This window comes from Vicugna pacos, chromosome 5 (assembly GCF_048564905.1).
Source record: "Vicugna pacos chromosome 5, VicPac4, whole genome shotgun sequence".
NCBI classification, from domain to species: domain Eukaryota; kingdom Metazoa; phylum Chordata; class Mammalia; order Artiodactyla; family Camelidae; genus Vicugna; species Vicugna pacos.
The window spans coordinates 27797980-27810521 of record NC_132991.1 but is presented as its reverse complement, the minus strand read 5'-3'; the positions used below and the strand labels follow the sequence as shown (position 1 = coordinate 27810521).

Sequence of the window (12542 nt, the reverse complement as noted above, 5' to 3'; positions counted from 1 at the left end):
TCATTCTATAGTATTCTTCCAGAACAACAGCTAGCTTAAGAAATATTCTGGTTTGGGGATTATAAGTTTATCAGAAATGATCTAACGAAGTTTGAGTATTTTTGTATAGATAAACTCTCATTGAGCATGCAAAATTCTTACTGTTTGTCTTCATTGAAAAAGGTGTGTAATAAGAGGCCTGCAGGAGTGGGAGATGCTAGAAGAAGAGCAATAGGAAGCCAGGACACTCCTCATATACCCAATTTATTATTTATGAACCTCCAGAAAAACAGAGTAAGTTAGCAAGAGAAAGCAGGTATTTTTTTCTCCTAAAATTTTAGTTAAGTGATCCATTTCTATATTTTACTTTAAAATAATGGACTAATAAGCACCAGCAAACATAGAATGTATTGCAGTCTGGCTAGACGCTTCCTCTTATGGATGAAGTTGACATACAACAGGCTGAAAGTCACAAAAGCATGTTGAATTATAAAACAACTACCTCCATATCAACTGGTACGTCTGTAGAATAAATATACAACCACCACGTCAGTCTTCTTCATCTTGAGAGGACAGAAAGCCAGACATGAAGTCAATGAAGTAAACAAGTGAAGGTGAGGATCAGACAATGGCCTTGTCAGAGCCACCAACCCTTCAGATAGCTTCATAAAGTTCATGGCATTGCCAGCCCGAAAGCTGTCCCAGTGCAAGAAACTGACTGGAACGTAACTGGAAGGTGGAATGCAGTTATATCAGAATCCTTCCCTGAAACTCTCCAGCTGATTCCTAATCCAGAGATTCCTACCATAAAAGGGGATAAAACAAAGTCAAAATAGTCTCTAATACAACTCTACTTCAAGTAATAATTAACTCATAGGACTAGTCCATCAGTTAAGAGTATAATTAAGTGTCCACTGTAATGAGAAGTAGTGTGGTGTGTCAGAAAGGAAAGAATAAATCTGATTTCAAATCCTGATGCCACTACTATGTAAATTAATTTTTATTTAAGTAATAAACTCTCCAGGTCTCAGTCTGTATACCTACAAAACGGTAAGAACTTCACAGAGTTCGTGAAAGATTAAATGAGACAATGTATATAGAAGATGGATTATAGTCCCAGGGACACACTAGATTCCTCTGTGAACACAAGCTCATATCATTCACTAGTGTGAATTAAGTGTGCAGCAGTATACTAGCAGTGTTGGGGAGTTAATAAATGAATAACACGTGGTTCTTGCCCTTAAAGAGCTTACAGTATAGATTAAGAAACAAAGCAGGTATGAGAAAATCACTATCGATCAGCACAACAGAATTTGGAATGGGAACAGACTGTGGTGGGGTGGAATAGCTGAAGAGGACTCACGATGGATGCATATTATCTGACTGGGCCCCAAAGGCTGAAGAACATCATGGATGTGAGAACTTAATACTCTACTCTGATTTTTAAACAACTTTAAGAAGCAGTGGTGACTCTGTCTTCCAAACGAAAGACTCAATAAATAAAGGAACAATGTTTGACACAATGGAATTCTACACATGATGTTCTAAACTTCTGCTATTCAAAGTGTGGTTCACAGACCAATTGCATAGCATTTCAGAAATGCTAGATATGCAGAATCTTGGATCCCACCCCAGAGCTACTGAATCAAAATCTAGACTTAAATAATATCTTGGGGGTGATTTATGTGTACATTTTAAAGTTTAAGAAACACAGTTGTAAACCACAAAATAGACCTCCAAAACATGTCACATTTAGAAAAACATCAGGGTTTTAAGACACCTTTGAGATGATAAATACCATTCTGAAATGTCCTCATTAATAAGATGGAGATGATAACCCCTCAGGACTGTTATAAGGGTTAAAATAAACATATACAAAACCTATACTTTCTAATTCTTGCAAGGGAAAAATCATGTTTTATTCACCTTTATATCCTTTGCCCTTAGCATAATTGTTCTATACATATCCCATATTCAATAAAAATGTGTTAAATAAATGAATTAATAAATGGGTCAGAAGGCTTTCAGATATTATCAAGTACACTTTGAAATGGATGACCATTGACCATGGGATTATGGGTTAGGTCTGTAGACAAAGAATGCTGAAACAGAAGGGCACTTTTCAGATTAAAATGTGCATACTCATTTTGTTACAAGATCTTGGCATTGTTAAAGAATTAAGAATGGTAATATAATGGTGAAACTTAAGTTACAAAATGTATTTGTCATAGGAAGTTAGATTTATCACTCACAATGACCTCACTGACCTTGTGTTTATTTAATTCAGTACCAAATGTACTGTGGAGATTCTGTTATTAGTTATAACACTTGTTGTCTCTTGACAGACTCAAATTATGTAATGAGTTCATCTAAAGATTCAAGTCCAAACATAGTTCATAGTCTCATTCTTCCACACCCTCAAGACGCACACAGTCTAGTGAAACTAGAGACCTATGTATTTAGCAATTAGAATGAAGAAAATGTCTTAACAGAAGGATGTTCTAAAGAATGGTAGTGGCAGTAACAAAGGAGCTGCCCAGGAAAGGCAGGGTAGGCTTCTGAGAGAAGAGGCTGAGCTGAGACCTGAAGGATGAGCAGTGTGGCAGATGGACTAATGGTGAAGGGTACCACACAGACAAAACCATGGAAGAGAAGAGAATTCAGCCTATTCAGCGAACTACCTACTAGCTCAGTGTTTCTGGAGTGTAAAGAAGGACAGCGGCAGGAATAAAACAGAAAAAGTAGACAAGGGACTGCATCATGATGGCTTTGCATGCCACACAAAAATTTTACTTTTGAGTCATTAAAAGAATTTGAGTAGGGAAGTTAATATGATCACACTTTTCATTTGGGATAGGCCAGTCTGGTACAAGTGAGTCTAATGGATTGAAGGAGAGGAGTTAGAGGCACATGGAATGACACTAGAGATTGGCAAACAAGTACAGAAATTAATGCATTAGCTTATATGGTGGATAGAACCGAGTAGATGATAGTCAGAATGGAGAAAAGAGGATGAAACAAATATTAAGAGGTATAATTAATTAAATATGGAAACCGACTGAATCTGATGGTTTTGTAACCATCAAGGGAAATTCCAAAGAGTTTAAAATTACACAGTGCTAGTGAATTCATTTTCAGTTTTAGCAGGTATACTCAATGTCCTGTAACAAACAAATTTTGTAATGTAAGGATGAAACTGGCAAGTTTAAACTTAGGCACATGGTTAGATAAGGATGCCATTCACAGAGATAATGAATATAGGATGAGGAATGGAACTTGTACAGTTGAAGGCACGTTGATATTGAACTGCTGGTGGCTCATCTAACAGTGTCTGATTTCCTTTTAAATTGAGAGGCAGTTGTAATTGTGGGCCAAGTCCTAGTCAAAGCAAATTGGGACTTTCTTGTCCAATATGAGCTCCCCAAGAATACACTGTGATCACAAGATTATAGATAATAATCACAGGTCACAGATAACAATGGCATAATCTCCCTTCCCAGGTTCATGAGAGACCAAGAGAAATAAAGGCTGATAGAACCTGGGGTTTCTTTTTTTTTTTTTTTCCTTAATAGACTTTATTTTTTTAGAGCATTTTCAGGTTCACAGCAGAATTGAGCAGAAAATACAGAGATTCGCACATAGGCCTCCCACACAAATATACTCCCCTACCCTCAACATCCCTCATCAGTGTGGCATATTTGGTACAATCAATGAACCAACATGGACACATTATTATCAACCAAAGTCCATAGTTTGGTCCATTAGGGTTCACTCTTAATGTTGTACATTCTATGTGTTTTGACAAATGCATAATGACATGTAGCCACTACTACAGTATCATACAGAATAATTTCATTGCCCTAAAAATCCTTTGTGCTGCATCTATTCATTCCTTCCCTCTTCCCTCCCCCTAAACCCCTGAAAACCACTATTTTTTATTGTTTCTGCAGCTTTGCCTTTTCCAGAATGTCATTTGGTTGGAATTGTACAGTTTGTAGCCTTTTCAGACTGGCATCTTTCATTTAGTATTATGTCTTTTAAGTCTTAATTGCTTGATAGCTCATTTCTTTTTAACTGTACATATATTTTTTTAATTTACATATATGTACTGTTCATTGTTTCTAAGAATGTTTAGAGCTTTAGCTTTTTAAACTTACATAGTTATCAAAGGAATAAAGCCAACCACAAAATAAGAATTAATTCAAAAAGATACATACAAACTGCTATTAACAGCAACATTATTTATAATTGCCAAGATATGGAAGCATTCCAAGTGCACATCAATAGCTGAATAGATAATGAAGATGCAGCACATACATATATGTTATGGAATACAACTCACCCATAAGAAAGAAGGATATTTTGCCATTTGTGGCTCTTCATTCACTTTTTTTTCCACTTCAAAAACCAGAATTTTATAACCAACATAAATATTTCCATTACATCAAAATATCTAGAAATAAACTTAACCAAGGAAGTTACCTATACTCTGAAAACCAAAATGACACAAAGAAATGGAAAGATTTCTTGTGCTCTTAGATTAGAAGAATCAACACTATCAAAATAGCCGCACTACCAAAAGCAATCCACAGATCCAATGCAACCTCAAAATACTCACCACATTCCTCACAGAACTAGAACAAACAGTTCCAAAATTTATAAGGAACCACAAAAGACCCCGAACAGCCAAAGCAATCTTTTGTAGATCTCTTTTTTTATCTCTCTTTCTTTTTTTGGGGGGGGGTGGTTTCTTTTCTTATGGTTTGATGACTAGAGAAGGCTCTTTAACATTTGTTGTAAAGCTGCTTTGGTGACACTAAAATCTTTTAGCTTTTATTTATCTATAAAGCTTTTGATTTCTCCATCAGGTCTGAATGAGAGCCTTGTTGGATAGAGTATTCTTGGTCGTTAAGTTTTCCCCTTTCATTACTTTAAATATATCGTGCCACTCCCTTCTGGCCAGTAGAGTTTCTGCTGAAAAATCAGCTGATAACATTATGTAAGTTCCCTTGTATGCTATTTGTTGCTTTCCTCTTGCTAACTTTAATATTTTCTCCTTATCCTTAATTTTTGTCACTTTGATGACTATGTGCCTTCGTGTGTTCCTCTTTGGGTTGATCCCATATGGAACTCTCTGTGCTTCCTGGACTTGGGTGACTGCTTCCTTTCCCCAATTGGGGAATTTTTCAGTGATTATTTCTCCCATAATTTTCTCAGACCCTTTCTCTCTTCTCTTTCTGGGACCCCTATAATGCAAATATTAGTGTGCTTCATGTTGTCCCAGAGTTCTCTTAAACTATCCTCATTTCTTTTCATTCTTTTTTTCTTTTTTCTGTTCTGCAGTAGTGATTTCCACTCATCTGTCTTCTATCTCACTGATTCATTCTTCTACCTCATTTAGTCTATTCTTGGTTCCTTCTAGTGTATTATTCATTTCAGTGATTTTGTTCTTCAACTCTGTTTGGGTATTTATATTTTCAAACTCTGCTTAAAAACTTCACTCTGTGCATCTATACTTCTCTTGAGTTCTCTGAACATCTTGGCCATCATTACTTTAAACTCTTTCTCAGATAAATTACCTACCTCCTCATGACTTATTTCTTCTTCTGAGATTTTATCTTGTGCCATGGCCTGGGAGATACTCCTTTGCTGCCTCATATCGTCTGTCTTTCTATGTGTTTATGGATTCCTTCCACGGGCTTTAGGTCTGTTGTTTTCTTATTTCTGGTATCTGCCCCTGGTGGATGAGACTAGACTAGAGGCTTATGCAGGTTTCCTGGCAGGAGGAGCCAGTGCTTGCCCACTGCTGGGTGAAGCTTGTTCCTGGACCTCTGGTGGGTAGAGCCGTGTCTAGAGGCCTTTGTGGCTCAGGAAGTCTGATGATGGGTGAGGCTGTGTTCCCACCCTGTATGTTGTTTGGCCTGAGGCTTCTCTACGGGCTGTTAGGTGGGGCTAGGTCTTGGTGCTAATGATCAAATCCAGATGTCAGCCTCCAGGAAAACTCATGTAGATGAACACTCTCAGAATGTCTGCCATCAGCTTTTATGTCCCCTGGGTGAGCCACAGCCATCCTCCATGTCCCCAGGAGACCCTCCAAATCCAGCAGGCAAGCCTGGCCCAGGCTTCTATAAAATCACTGCCTCTGCCTTTGAATCTGGTGCATGTGAGTTTCCGTGTACACTTCCCAAGCGAATGGAGTCTCCATTTCCCTCAGTCCCGTGGGACTCCCAGAGCCAAGCCCCGTTGGCTTTCAAAACCAGATGTCCTGGGGTCTCCTCTTCCCAATGCCAGGACCGGAGCTGGGGAGCCTGATATGGAGCTTAGAGCACTCACTCCTGTGGGAGGGGCTCTGCAACTTAACTGTTCTTCAGCTTGTGGGTCACCCACCCAAGCAGTATGGGACCCAATTATATCATAAGCACGCCCCTCCTATGTCCTGCTGTGGTTCCCTCTTTACATTTCCAGTTGCAGAAGATCTTTTTTGCTAGGTTCCAGTCTTTTTTTCAATAGCTGTTTAGCATTCAGTTGTGGTTTCACTGTAGCCGTGAGGAGAGGCAAGCTCGTGGTCCTACCACTTTGCCATCTTGACTGGAAATTCTGAACCTGGGGTTTCAAGGCAGACTTGGATATGAGATTATGCAAGGCTGGCCTAGATCTATAGGGGTGTTAAAACACAGACTATATTTGTGTCTGAGTCCTGGGTAGTCGTGATGGGAATTCAGGGAAGAAGTTACAAAATCAATACCAAAAAGAGAATTGAAAAATCCCAAAGATTTCAAGGAACATTCTGGCTTTTGGAAGCAAATCCCTTCATCTCTCACCATTTATGCTTGTTTAGTCTCCAACACTTAGAACTATGTAAGTCCCATAAACTCTCTATCACGTTTTCTCTTCTTCTTCCTCTCTTCCACCCCTTTGATTTTGATCAAGAAACATCTATCATTTTAATCTCACCATCATCTTCATTTGGGTTACTGAAGATGAACATAATAAAACCATCTACCCTTCTCTAGTGGACCTTTTCTTTCAGATTACAACCATGTGAAGTCTCTCTTACTTTAAAAATAAAAATGAAAGACAAACAAAACAACCTTCCAAAACTTTGTTAACTCTTGAGACTTCTCCCCATTGCTTTCCTTCCCTTCAAAGCCAAACTTCTTTGATAATAAAAATCTCCGTAGGACCAGGATTGGTGTAGTGATCCTGATCATCTCTAATAACCAGAAAAGTGGGAAAATCAGAAAAAGAATATTCTGCTCCAGAAATTCTACTCAGGTCCCAGAATAAGGGCCCTCTAATTTGTACCAAGCAGAGGGTACAAAGAGGGGGAAAATACAGCATTTTTGTACAAAAGGAGTGACTTTCATATATTACATAAGAACAAAGAATTGCTCTGAAAAGGAGATAAATTCTTGTAACATAAAACTATAAAAGATAGGAGAGCAAGTTCAGGGATTTTCAAACTACTAATACTGTATTATTTGGTCAAACGTTGCGATAACTCTGGTGCAAAATACATAGTCCAAGCTTGAAAATTTGGTTCAACAATGGCTAGGCACAATTGAGAGAGTTAAAAAGATATGAACTGAATTATTGGCCATTGTATAACATGACTTTGGAATAAATTTACTAATAACTAGTTATATGCCACATTTCAGTAGTTTCTGGGGGCAATAAATTTGACATAATTATAAACAGCCAAATTGGTCAAAATGCCAATCATATTGGCTCAAAGTAAATAGAAGTATTGCCAAGGACTGCAGAAAGGATCTCACAAAAAAAGTCCACTCATCTCTATTGAAGGAGGTAGCAATATCTCTGGCTCACTAGAGTTGAATGCCAAGACTGATAGAAGAGAAGAAAGATTCAAGATTGGGTGTGTGACGTGATCTCATGCTGGCACCGTGGGAGAATTCAAGATCTTACCCTTTTTTCCACCACCATTGTCACCATTACCCTCAACACATGTATAGGCAATTTCATTTCCAGCAAGTAGAGCTCAAACATGTGTCCAAGAGTAATGAGGATCAAGTAAATCTTTGGGTGGAGAATGAAGAGAGTAAAAGTAATTCTTGCTCAATTATCTTTTACTTCCCCCTTGGGAAGTTGAATGGGGAAGCTAAATGGACCCGTAAGAGGAAGAACAAAGAGAGTGACTTAGTTGACTCTACTTTACTCTGAGGGAAAAATTCTTTGAGGTGCCTGCATGGTCCAATCCAGTTTACCAGGATAAAGAAGCAGACAGACTTGGCTAAGCAGTAAGATTTGGGCATTCACCTGGAGCAGATGTGAACAGACTACCTTGAAATCAAATGATTTCAATGGTTATTTTTCAAGATTTAGATATGTGAGGCCTTGTATATCTAAGTTCTCAATTACCATCATCTCTTGAAGGCCAACACAATTCCTTGATTATTAACAGCTCAATAATCATTTGCTGAAAGGAAATTTTTTGGCCTTAGTTTGCTTGGTATGCCATAATTAGTAAAACTTGCTTTAAAAATCTGCGGAAGAATACATGAAAATACCTTTTGAAAAACTAGGTATTGCATAAATGGAAGTTATTCCTATTCTTAACTGGAATATGATACTATAACAGCCCTACTGTACATCCCACCAAGCAGTCTGCTTGCAAATTCACCAAACTTCGTTAAGAAACTAACAAATGGGCAATATAAAAAAACTGACATTTAGAAGATCTTGGTCTTTGCCCTTTGGCATTCTGCCCTCAGAATGGCCCTTAAATCTATCTCCCCAAGAGACTACTGGAAATGCTTGTGTGGTCAAAATGGTTCTGCCACTGGTCTCATTCCAATCAAAGCTCATTAGTTTTACTTTTCCCTTTAGATTTGTGGGTTAGGGTTTTATTTGTTGCATAATAGAAGGCACCAGCAGCTTGTATTTTTCTTTACCCTTTGGCAATGAATCAGCAACATATCCATTACATTTTCCTTATTAAATGGTGATTCACTGTATATCCTTAGACTTCGTTGTCATTCTAAACACTTATTAATTACTTTAATTCTAATAACATACTAGCCAATATAAAATAAAAATGAACTAATACTCTAGCTTCAACTTTAAAAATCTAGACCTGCACTATCCAATATGGTAGTCTCTAGACAAATATAGCTATTGAGCACTTGAAATATGATTAGTCTGAATTTGAGATATGCTGTAAGTATAAAATGCACATCAGATTTCAAAGACTTAGTACAAAAGAAGAATTTTTTGAATCTCAATTTTTAAAAATTGATTATGTATTAAAATAATAATATTTTGATTACATTGAATAAAATATACTATTAAAGTTAATGCCAACTGTTTCCTTTTATTTTTAGTGTGATGTGTAGGCAATTTTAAATTATATATGTGATTTGCATTATATTTCTACTGGACAGCTTTGATCTAGATGCTCAAAGAGTCTTTCTAGGGATTTTCATTCTCAATGATCCTGAATTGTCTTGCTGATTTAATTAATTTGAATTCACTCCTTCTTACAGGCTTGTTTAAAACTGTTTATTACCTTATTTCTAGAGTTGAGAAGAAGATAAAAGGTAAATTAAATAAAACTAATTACTGACCACTAATCATGTTTAAATGGCACTGACCTTGACCTTCCAAGAGCTTGTGAAGTCCTTTAAACATCTGCATTATTAGCTTTGTGTCAAGCCAAGTGATACCAAGTGCTGAGCCAGAAATATTCTAATGTTCTTGCCTAGAGGTGACTTCCTCAGTCCAGAGCTCCACTGAGCATAATAAACAGCAAGTGACACATCAGTGCCCACATGCTGATGTATGTGTTGCGCAAATGTCACAGTATTTTTTCCAAAACAACATCTTGAAATATCAGAAATTAGAAAAGTAGATTTATTTCTAGTGCTTGTGATTTATTCTCAAACTCAGCTTTCAATAGGGATGTACTATAATGCATGCATGATATACGACCACCAATTCATACATCAGAGGTAAAAATGAGTGACCACTGTATTTGTGCCCTGTATTTTTCTTCCTTAAGGAAACTAAGAGATATAATAAGAAATGAAAAGGTCTAGCATTAAAAAAAAAAAGTTCACCAACCACTACTTAGTGCCACTAATTTCATCCATTGAATAGAAAAGCAAGAATCTTGAGAAAATAGCTCAACCATGAGAAAATAGCAAAGTCCTTCTGATCTGGGATATACAGCAAGGGCTTTATTAAATATCACTGAGTCCAAAGGAAGTATAGGCCTAAGATGAGCCATTTGTGCAAAGGAAATAGAAGGCTACACAATGACAGAGAGCATGCAAGAGAGACAGAGCTAATAAAGACTCAAAAAAGGAACAGCTGCATTAGGAAAATTGTTCTGTATAATTTTCCACCCTTCACAATGGAAGTGTACTCTATAGCTGCAACAGCATCTTCAAAAAGAGAGAAAATTATTTTTCTCCAATACAACAGCTTCTCATAATAAGAGATTTAATAACAAGAAATCATTCACTGGATTTAATAATGCAAAGATAGTGAATTTAGAATTACTTAATCTTTAAAGACACCCATGTTAAAAAAAAAAAAAGAAAGAAAAGGAAGAGATAACCAAAGACTACTCAACATTTAGGTTCAGAAATATTTAGTATTATTCTATTTTGGTTCATCTTTAAGCTTCCCATTTTCCATACAGACAAACCAAAGCACTGAATTTAGTCAACATGCCAAAATTAAAAATATCCTGTGGAAGTAAATTAATTTCCAATTGAATTTTTTTACTAATTCCTCAGCAGTTCTTTCTCTCTACATCCTGATTGTAAAACTGCTATTTTTATGACAATATGAATGGCTTCTAAGAGATCTAACATAAAGGAAATAATCTTAATAGAGAGTTCACTACATAGATGGTCCTTGAATCAAGTTTAATTTTTAATATACACTGTCCCAGAAAATCATGCTAAATTCTTCCCCCAAACTGTGACTACTATTAAATAATAATGATATATCCTTTAAAACATTTTACAAAATATATACAACCACATACTTTTTAAAAATCAAAATAGATATATCATAGCTAGACACTGCCTTTTCAGCACTTCATTGTTTTTAGTCTATATAGATTGCTACTCTGTGAATGTGCCACAGTTTTCTCAACCACCACCTCAGCAGTGACTATTTAGGATACATACAATTTTTCACTGTTACAAACAATACTACAGTACTATTTTTTGGCTTATACTCTGCAACCTATTACTCTCTAAATCACTTGGGCCAATTAACATTCCTACCAGAAATAAATGAGAGGGCCTGTTTTCCGATATCCTCACCAACACTAAGTGTTAATTGTTTTAATCACACCTGACAAGGGAGGAAGACCATATCTCAATTTCACTCCATTTGGGGTTTTTTTTGACAAATCAGGGTGAGGGTTTTTTTTTTTCTTTTTATGTTTATCTTTTATTCCCCACCACTTTGTTTATTGGACTTTTCCTGATGCTATCTGTTAAAAGGGAGAATAATAATAATAAAGTTCTCTGTTGAGAGTTACAGAGTATATTTGAAAAACATCCATCTAACTCTAGGAATTGGCAAATATAATTCGGTGCTGAATATACCACGAATTCCTGCATTTTTCTAACATCTTTGATTTAGCCTTTCATCAAACAAAGCAAAAATCAAGATCAGTCTTATTCTAGATAATGTTCCCAAAGAATAAGAAACATTTTAATTTGGCTTGTATTCAGCAAAAATTCAAAACTTTCAATATTATCCAATTTAAAATTTCAACTCACTGTTTATATGATTTTCTCTTCAAATAATTTCTGTCTTTCTTCAACATAGGCGCAAATCCAAAGAGAGTCTTTTCATAAATGTACACTTCAAAGGGAAACAAACAAAAAACAAGAGAAGTGCTTCAAGATTGCCATGGAAATTGACATTCCTACTGTCATCTTAAGGACAACATGTGAGAGCTTTAGTAAAGCCTTTGAAGATTTAAAATGCATCAAATTAAATAAGCACTTCCATTACAAAAATCTCTGACATTAATTCTGTCAACATTTCTTGAGGGGGAAGAAGATGGTTTTTTAAAAGATATAAACACAGTTGGGGATAAAAATATGTTCTTTATAAAGACTATCTAGATATCTCACTGTTGGATATTAATGTTAAGATTAAAGTAAAAGCAGAATTGTGCCAGTGGACATAACAGGGAAGTGAGCTACAAAGAAAAAATTTTGAGAATGTAAGAAATATGAGTGCTTACAAAGCATCAAGTCTTGAGGCTATGAAGGCAATTTTAAAAGATATCTAGTTCAACCACTTATCCATCTAATGCTTAAATCTTCATGAGAGACTGGTCAAATGTTCATTTACCCACTGTTTAAACAGATGCCATGATGGGGCATGCATTACTTACTGGCGCAGCCCATCCAACCTGAGGGCAGCCAGGATGATTAGTAAATACTTCTTGGTATGTCCCACTGAAATTTGTTTCCTTATACTTAATATTTAATGATACTACTTACACAATGGCATTACATGGGAACTCTTGGTTGGCTAAGTCTACATCCATTTCTGACCCCTCCTCCCCT

The 12542-nt window shown here is 36.3% G+C and overlaps 1 long non-coding RNA gene across 1 annotated transcript in view; it reads right to left on the bottom strand.

Annotated features, from left to right (window-relative positions):
* LOC116280641 (uncharacterized) overlaps window positions 1–11886 on the bottom strand; it is a 250894-nt gene extending 239008 nt beyond the window's left edge. The window contains exon 1 of the long non-coding RNA XR_012073083.1: window positions 11742–11886. This is a non-coding gene — a long non-coding RNA (uncharacterized lncRNA). The remainder of the gene's footprint in view (window positions 1–11741) is intronic.
* Between the last annotated feature and the right edge of the window lie 656 nt (window positions 11887–12542).